This window comes from Tetrao urogallus, assembly GCF_951394365.1.
Source record: "Tetrao urogallus genome assembly, chromosome: 1".
NCBI lineage: Eukaryota > Metazoa > Chordata > Aves > Galliformes > Phasianidae > Tetrao > Tetrao urogallus.
In genome coordinates this window covers 116,260,447-116,269,410 of record NC_136813.1, presented here as the reverse complement: position 1 = coordinate 116,269,410, position 8,964 = coordinate 116,260,447, and positions in this window count along the sequence as shown.

Sequence of the window (8,964 nt, the reverse complement as noted above, 5' to 3'; positions counted from 1 at the left end):
AGCTGCTATATGCACATTTCTAGTACGACTTCTCAGCTGGTTAAAAATCCCTACTGTTAATATGATTTAAAAATGGCACTAATTTCAAGATTTTGAAGCAGTTTGCTCTTAATATAAATGAAGCTACGTAAATAAAAGCAGAAAGCAGATCTCCAAAGATGCTGAGACAAGACACAGAATTGAGTTTCTTTTGTTCTCTACAGTTACAAATTTTGTGAAGTGTAAGCATGAAATAAATGGCAACTTTCAGTACAATTCCAAAAAGAAGCAAAGCGATACATGTTGAGTTGCATTTTCAGTTAGAAAGGAGAAATGCTAGCAACATCTCTGCAGGGAAACTGTGAAAGGAAAAACATGAAAGTCAAAAATTTATCCAGTCTCTCAGTACTGTTGTATTTCTGGTTCAAATGCAGCTGTATATTATCTAAATATAGAGAAGACTTGTAGAAAACATAAATAATCATTAAGCTGCCAAAAACAAGGTTACATACACATGCACTTTGATGACATTACAGCTGCTGAAGGAGTATCTTCTAGATCTTCTGTGTCACTTGAATTTTTAATAGTATCCCCAACACCATGAATCCTAACTTGATTTCATTGAAAGGGAAAAGAAGGAAAGAAAGGTGAAAAATGGATTGTGGGTGGGGTTTTTTTTTGCTTTGCTTTTGGTGCTGTTGCTGTGATTTTTACTGGAAGGGGGGAAGATTAACGGGAAATTAAAAAGAAAACTGAGCAACAGTGATTGATTCATTCGAAGTTTAAGGAGAGCTATTTGACCTGCTTCAGAAGCAACTTTGCAGATGACTTGTGTCACCACAACATTATGGAGAAAGAACAGATTGAAAGTCTGGAGAAGAAATGTACATCATCTTCTAGTTAACTCATACAACAACACGTAATAGGAAATGCAGCAACCAATTTTTGATGTAGAAGTGCAAATTACATTTCCTCCTAACATCTGAACTTTCCATCTTTCACTTTAAAACCATCGCCATTGTACTATTACTGTAAGACAGTTTAAAAAGTCAGTAAGCTCCTTTTAAGTGCTTGCATACATATCTAGGATCTCCGCAACCTAAGTGCAGCATCTTGTTGGGTCTCATTAGATTCTCATAGGCCCTCTTTCCAAGCTTGTTTGGATTCCTCTGGATGTCATTCCTTCCTTTTACTTTATACAGTATCACCTGCAATACTCAGCTCAATGTCATCAGCAAACTTGCTTATATTAAGGAAGGAGACACACTTTTTATATGACCTGATAGCGATAGGATAAGAGTGAGTGGTTTAAAACTAAAAGAGGAGATATTTAGATTAGATATCAGAGGAAAATTTTTCACTGAGAGAGTGGTGAGGTGCTGGAACAGGCTGCCCTGAGAAGCTGTGGATGCCACATCCCTGTATGTTCATAGCCACATCAGACAGGGTTGGGCAACCCAATCTGGTTTCTGATTTAGTGGTTGGCAGCCCTGCCTGGGGTAGGAGCATCAGAACTAGATGATATTTGAGATCCTTTCCAATCCATATTCTCTTAACACTGGTTATTGCTGGAAGTCTTTGGCACTAAAGTAATTCCAACTAAATTTACAATGTCGGTACCAAAGTTAATCAAGAATGAAGTTTGTCTTTGCAGTGTAATGAATCCAGATGACTCTTTCACAAGCAGAAAATATGAGAACAGATAATAATTCTGTGACAACTTATTCTGGCACAGAAAAAAGTCACTGTACTCCATGGATAACCTGTTTATGTCATTCAATTAAGCTTCTAACCTTTATTATCATCTGCATTTTACTCCAGCCCTGTTTATGTGGCTTTTCACCTGGATCCACAACATATTCACAACAGATTCAGGAGGTAGTGGCTTTAAGTTGTGTCAGGGGGGATTCAGGTTGGATGCTAGGAAAAATTTCTTCTCAGAAAGAGTAGTGAGGTACTGGAACAGGCAGCCAGGGAGGCGGTGGAGTCACCATCCCTGGAGGTGTTCAGTAAAAAGATAGATGTCACACTGAGTGACATGGGTTAGTGGGCATAGTGGTGATGGGTTGACAGTTGGACTACATGATCTTAGTGGTCTCTTCCAATCTTAACAATTCAATGGTGATTCCCTATCCAGATTTTGTGACTCCCCATTCCTGGAGGTGTTTAAGATGTGTGGGCATGGTACCAAGGGATGTGATTTAGTGACAGGACCTAGTAGATCAGGTTGATGGTTGGACTCTGTGATCTTGGAGGTCTTTTCCAACCTAAACAATTCTATGATTCTAAAAGTTTCTTTTACTTTTTACTTTTGATTTCATACAAATCAAGAGATTTATTTGTGTCTTTTATTGGCACCAAAGAAGCCATTTCTTCAGAGACATTATATTCAGTATCAATACCTCTAATGAAAATGGCATATTGAGCCATATCAGTAGCATCGGTACTTTCATCTATCACCAGGGCATTACATTTGAAATTAGCAGTTTTACTCTCCAAATTTCTTTTGAAAGATTTCCTATGTCTTCATTTTGTCTGGATACAGTCTGGTGAGTTGAACTGATTTTTAAAAAATCCATTTTTTATCAGGACAAGTTATATCAGCCATGCTTTTCCATACATTGCTTAATAAATTCATCATCAGAAAAATGGTTTTGATTTTTTTTTGCAATTAGATTTGCTACAACATAGCTAGATTTTATAGCAGAGTCTGTTTAATTTTGAACTTTTTAAAAAAGATTTTATTGGGATGAAAGACTGTTTTTCAGTTTTGCTATTTTGTATTTATGAAGCATTCCTTGATATTCATTGAATTTGGCAGCATGTTTCTTCACATAATGTATTTTCAAATTGTAATCTTTGGAAACTGACACAATTTCCTTACAAATTAAGCACAGTATCATATTATTTGTCTTGAAAAGAAAACACTCACCTGTCCATTTTTCTTTGAACACCCTTCATTCACAATTATTCTTTTTTGGGGCTCTGTTTTCTTTTGAGATGGCATTAGGTAGGTTGAAGGATTAGTATCAGCAATCACTGCATTTTACTCAGCCAGCAGCACAAGGCACGTGTAATACGCACAAGTTTCAGTGCAACCAAATGTGTGCAAGAGGTGTGAGAGGAAGTCAGCACTGCAGCGCAGCCTCCGTTTGCCTTGGTTTCAGCCCAGACAGTGCCAATTGCACACCAACATTTGGTTGTTGCTGAGCAATTGGTCTTTGCCTGGGGCTGTGCCAGGCCACTCAGTGGGAAGAGACGCTGCCATGATGATATGGGTCAGGACGGGTTGTGCTGTGCCACATGTGGCCTGTGGGTAGGGCATTTCTGGGTTAATGATTTTAAGCCAGAGGAGAACAGGTTTACACAAGACATAAGGAAGAAATTCTTTACTGAGACAATGGTTAGGTACTGGAACAGGTTGCCCAGAGAAGTTGTTTATGTCCCATCACTGGAAGTGTCCAAGGTCGTGTCTGATGTGACTGTGACCAGCCTGATTTAGTGCAACTTGTCCTTGCCCGAAGCATGGAGTTTGGATGAGAAGGTTTTTAAATGCCCCTTCCAACCCAAATGATCATGTGATTGTATGAATTAGGAAAGGTTAAATTGCACAGTGCCTCTTATGCTCAGTTGAGTTCAAGAATAAACTGCAGTTCCTGAGAAAAAAAATGCATTGATTCAACAGATCTTAGGTACAGATGCTTTGCGAAAGTGATAGTATGTACAGATAGACATTTTATGGATTTCAGTAATCAGGATTATTTAGGGATGATCACGAATAACTATTCTGTAAATGGTTAAGTAATCTCATTTTTCACCCTCAGCCATTTCACTCCGAATGGCAATTGCATTATGAGATGAGAAGGGATGGGGTTTCTTTTTTCCCTATTGCTGTGGAAAATAATAAATTGTGCCTTCTCATGCATCTAGTCTTTTTAAAATTATTATGCACACTCAGCACTATAAAAGGTGCAGTTTTCTTCCTTTTTTCAGTTTTATTAATTATATTCCCTTGTTTTTATCATGAGCCCATATGAATATACTAGTATGTACATTATTTTTGTAGGGATCAGTGCGTAAGTGAAGATGGACAACAAACAAATGCAATTCTAGGCTGACTAGAAGGGTATCTGGTCAAGGCCCTTTTCCAAGACAACAAGAGATATTAATTAAGGGGGGTAGTGACGGGAATCAAGTCTCATCATTCTATGAGCAGGTGGAAAAGTAGAAATGTTTTTACCAGCAGGGTTACCTGATTGAGGACTTCTAAGGTGGAAGATAATCACAAGAAACAAACCTCTTGGTCATACCAGTTGATGGGCTCACAAGCTACAGGTACCACTCTGAGGAAGGATTAACCTTGCAACCAGTAAGATTGTTCACAGACAGACCCTGGGCTGAGAGTGTTCTGAAAACTCTAGAGCTCTATACATCTAAGGGGGAAGAGAGGTGAAGTGTGGGGAGAAAGAGAAGCAGGAGGAGAAGAGAGGGGATATAGGTAGAAAAGGGTATAAAAGGGAATAATTTCTGGCTATAATTTATCACTTCAGTCAGAAATTATATATTCTCTGGAGAATACCTCTTCTAAAAATGGACATTACTGATGTTTTCCAAAGAACTAAATAAAGACCCAAGTGTTCCTTACTCGGAAAATGCCTTTACTTCTCACTATTCATATCCACCCATGTTTAAATAGGTCACCTGTGTTCTGTATTGTGAGGAGGTAGTTTGGACGCAAGGTCATTCGTTATGTACTGGTTTTTCTGTCAATAAAGAAGCACCATTGTGGCTACATTTGTGTTTTCCTCACATTCTCGTAGCACCCAATTCACTGACTACAGGTATTGCAAAGCCCTTGTAACACTCTTTAAAATACTCAGCAATCACATTCAGTTACGTTTGCTACAAATCAAATATTCATAAAGAGAAAACACTGAAGAAAGCCATAAATGGCAACTCCTGCATGGAGTGGCAAAGAGTGGGAAAGGCAATTCTAATTGAATTGAATTCTAATTTGAAAAACATTTCAAAATGTCCCAACTTCGTGCTTCACGGAGAAGGGGAGGAAAACATCTGTGCTTGTGAAAAGGTGGTGGCTAAAGATCTTAGCACATCCTAACAGCCTGGACTGACCACATGTTTTCTTTCAGTTTGGATTCTATCAGTGCATGAGTCTGGTGAAACTGTTTGGCTATAAATCCATCTGGGTTTGCCATATGCAAGCTAGTGAGCCACTGCTTCCAACAACCCCTCCCTAGTGAGATTAGTATTTGTTAAAGGTCACATGTTTTTGAATTGTGATCAACATCCAGATATGTGTGTGCAGCCTACCCACGGCCAGTGTTGTCTGTTAACATAATGCCATGAAAGTGACCTTTTGCACATTGACATTTATGATCCATTCCTAATCATTTCATATGTGGAGTATTATGCAGTCTTGCCAATGGGAGTTGGTGAGGCACATCCCAAGTGTTGAGACATAAGAAAAACGAGCACACGAGTGCCCTCAAGAATTTCAGCTACATCCCTGCTGCACTGCATTAAAGCAAGAAAACCTAGTCTAGGGTACTTTTCCTAGGAGACGAATCAAGCTAACAGTACTATGACATAGCCTTAATAAGGAACTAACTCATATCTGAATCAATTAGGTTGTTTCTTGTCACTTGTAAATAATAATGTTTGGAAGTAGCATGCAGCATGCCCACCTATGGGCAGACGTTGTAACAACTGACTTCTGGAAAAAATATGAGCAGCTATGATCTCTTTTCGGTGTAAAAACAAAGACAGTATCTTAGTTCAAATCTCTTCTGCTTGCATCTGCATCATTCCTACTCAAAATTATTCTTGCCATTCCATCTTCCGGTTCAGTGGCAAGACAACAAATTATATCCCACTTAGTCTTTTCATCTTTGAAATGTTTTTTTGTCACTTTTAGTTCAAGCTACAGTATTTCCTATCGAAGTCATCACCATGTGCAACTAAAACCTTATAGCAGAATTCTTCAGAAACCTAGGCAGAACACACAGTTTATAAGCAGTTTAAAAATATGATTTATATTTCTCATTCATTTAGTGAAAAAAATTGCTTCAGAAATTGAACAGCTGTAATCCTTTTTTCCTTTTCAAAGCCTTTCTCTAATGAGAGAACAAAAACCCTTTAAGGAGTTGTGGAAATTTTTTGTAGAAGAAAAACAGTCCCATGTGACCTGTACTCCTTTCTCCCAACTCCTGACAATATGGTTAGCATAACCAATGATAAGGCAAACATCCATAATATGTAAGAGTGCTGTTCATGCATACCTCTTCTCCCTTCTCTCCAATACCTCTCTGGCCCAAGGATGTGGAGGCACTCAGAGATAAGGACATCAGCATTATCAAGACCCAAGTGGTGTGTTAACCAGAAGGTGTGGGGGGCCCATTCACAAGGTGATTAAGACCATCAGCATTATCAATTCTCAGGTGCTGGGTTACCAGGATATGGGGAAACCTGTCCTGAAAGAGGGAGACACAGCAGCACAGTGAGCACTATCAATAAAATCAAGCAGTTACTTAGACCAGAACTGCTGCTGAATGGCAAAATATTTGATCCCCTGTTGAACAGAAACACCTCTGTTAAGTGAGGTAAAAAAGAGCAATAAGAGCTAATATGGTTGCCTTCCCAAGCCACTCAGACCCAACTTTGCTTCTGTACAGCCACTGGAGCCCAGCCCAGTGTCCAGGAAACCAGTGTGACAGCCCAGCCTGGGAGAAATGGCTGCTGCAGCTACAGCCAGTAGCAAAGCAGAGCACATATCCCAGAGACACACGGTCAATGTCAGGTCACTGACACAGTTGGCCACAATGGCTGCCCCAGCCAAAGGCTGTCTTGAACAACACTTACACACAAGACTCACATAAAACATGGGCACAGATCACTGAGACCCTCTCATCCTCCCTGGCTGGCTAGAAGAGATAGAAGTTCACTACTGAAGGCAGACACTCAGCACCCTCTATGTTAGCAAGCATGCACGCATTTCCAGCTTCAAGTATCTGACTCAGATATACTGTCCAAGACCCTTGCCCAGATCCTGGGCCCTTTTAGCACTGGCTAGTCTAGCTTGAAGTTCACTGCAAACACATGTACTCATCCCTCATTCACAAGTCCCACTGGGAATAGCAGCAAGGCCCCATCACCTGCATGTCACTTCAACACGACCCCAAAACCTCTCATTGCTCACTGCTCAAGCTGGTCCAGCTTAAACTTCGCTAGTGAATACGTACATACAGCCCTCACTCACCAGATTGGGAAGATACAGAAACTCTCCCTATTGCTCCCCACAACAGCAGCCAGAACCATGCACATAAACTGTCACCGACACCTTGCTCCAGCAAGAGTATTGCACATACCTCGTTCACATCCCCCCCCCCAGTAGCTGGTTTGGTAACACACATACCATTCCCACACCAGTGACTGGGAGTAGAAGATCTGCACACACTCCAATAGCTAATGCTAGGACCATTTCAGTAGCTGGCACCATACCATGGGGGCCTGTATCCCCAGTCTAACTCCAGTAGCAGGCACCCAGTCCACTCACAACAATCCCCCCAGTAACCAGTATTCTGTGCTCAGAATGCTATGGAGCTTCCTGAGCCCTAAAGAGGATCCTTAAGCTATTAACATTAAGACCCCCATTTGCCCTTGTAGCTAGCACCTGTAGTTCACAGACCAATACCCCACTCTGATTCCACTAGCTGGCAACAAGTTCATTCACACTTTTTCAGTGTAGCTGGCAGTATTTTGTCTCAGAGTACATGGGGCCCTTCCTAGGTCAAGAAATTACCTCCAGCCTCTCCTGAAGTAGACACTAAAGGCTGTTGGTACATAAACCCTCAGCTTAACTCCAGTAGCTGACGCTAAATTCATTTACATTGCCTCTCAAAGTAGCTAGCACTCATCACTTCACCAGCCCTGTCATTCCAATTCCACCTTCTGGAAGCTGGTTTTGGAAGACACATTTCTCCCAGTGGCTGGGAGAAGGGATCCACTACACCCCTCTTGCTACAGTAGCTTGCACTGAATCTCTCCTTCTAACTCGTTGCAGTAACTGACTCCACAGGCCAGGGGCAACTACACCTCTGGTCTGACTCTAGTAGCTGGCATCCAGTTCATTCACACTGGTCCTCCCAGCAGCTGGTAGCCCAAGCTCAAATCTGCCCTTTCAGATCCAGGTTGCTGTGGACCTTCTAATTATTGACACTGGGGCTCCCACTCTACCCAGTAACAGACACTACAGTCCATGGGTGCATATAGCCTGACTAGTTGCTTGCACCTGTTGCACTCATAAACATGCACTTACCCCACCAGTGTCTGGTGCTGAGTTCACCACTCTCCCTCTACTGGATAACACTACAGGCCAGAGTGACTGTTTTTCTACATGACTCCAGTAGCTGGATCTCTGACGGAGATCTCTGACTCTTCAACTTTTCCTTCTTCATCCAGCTGGGCTAGAATAGATGCACAGAATGATTTTGACCAAACAAACAAACAAACAAACAAATAAAATCCCACATGTCATTCTCTCTTTATTTTACCAATTCTATAACTGATCAGGTTGTGCTGCAAATATTGTCCTCCTAGGAACCTGAATTAATATTGTACACTAAAATTCTTAGATCAGCTTAGAACTTCTATGTGGGTTTTTATTTGTTTGTTTGTTTGTGTGTTTTAATCATTCATTCTAACCATAGGCTGGTTAAGCTTCTTTCTGAGATGCGCTAAAGTTCTTTTTGTTGTAATTAATTAACTGATATGGTATTTTATTAATGACTAGGTATGTGTTCTATGAACAACTTTTTCATGTATGCATAGGGGTGATGCAAAGCAGAGATAAAGCAGAATTCACATGGCTTGCAATTGTCAATATATTATAAAACAATAGCAAGACCAGAGGCTTATATATGGTCTGTTTTAAAGACTCTTGATGATAGCATCACAGGTTTATTTTCT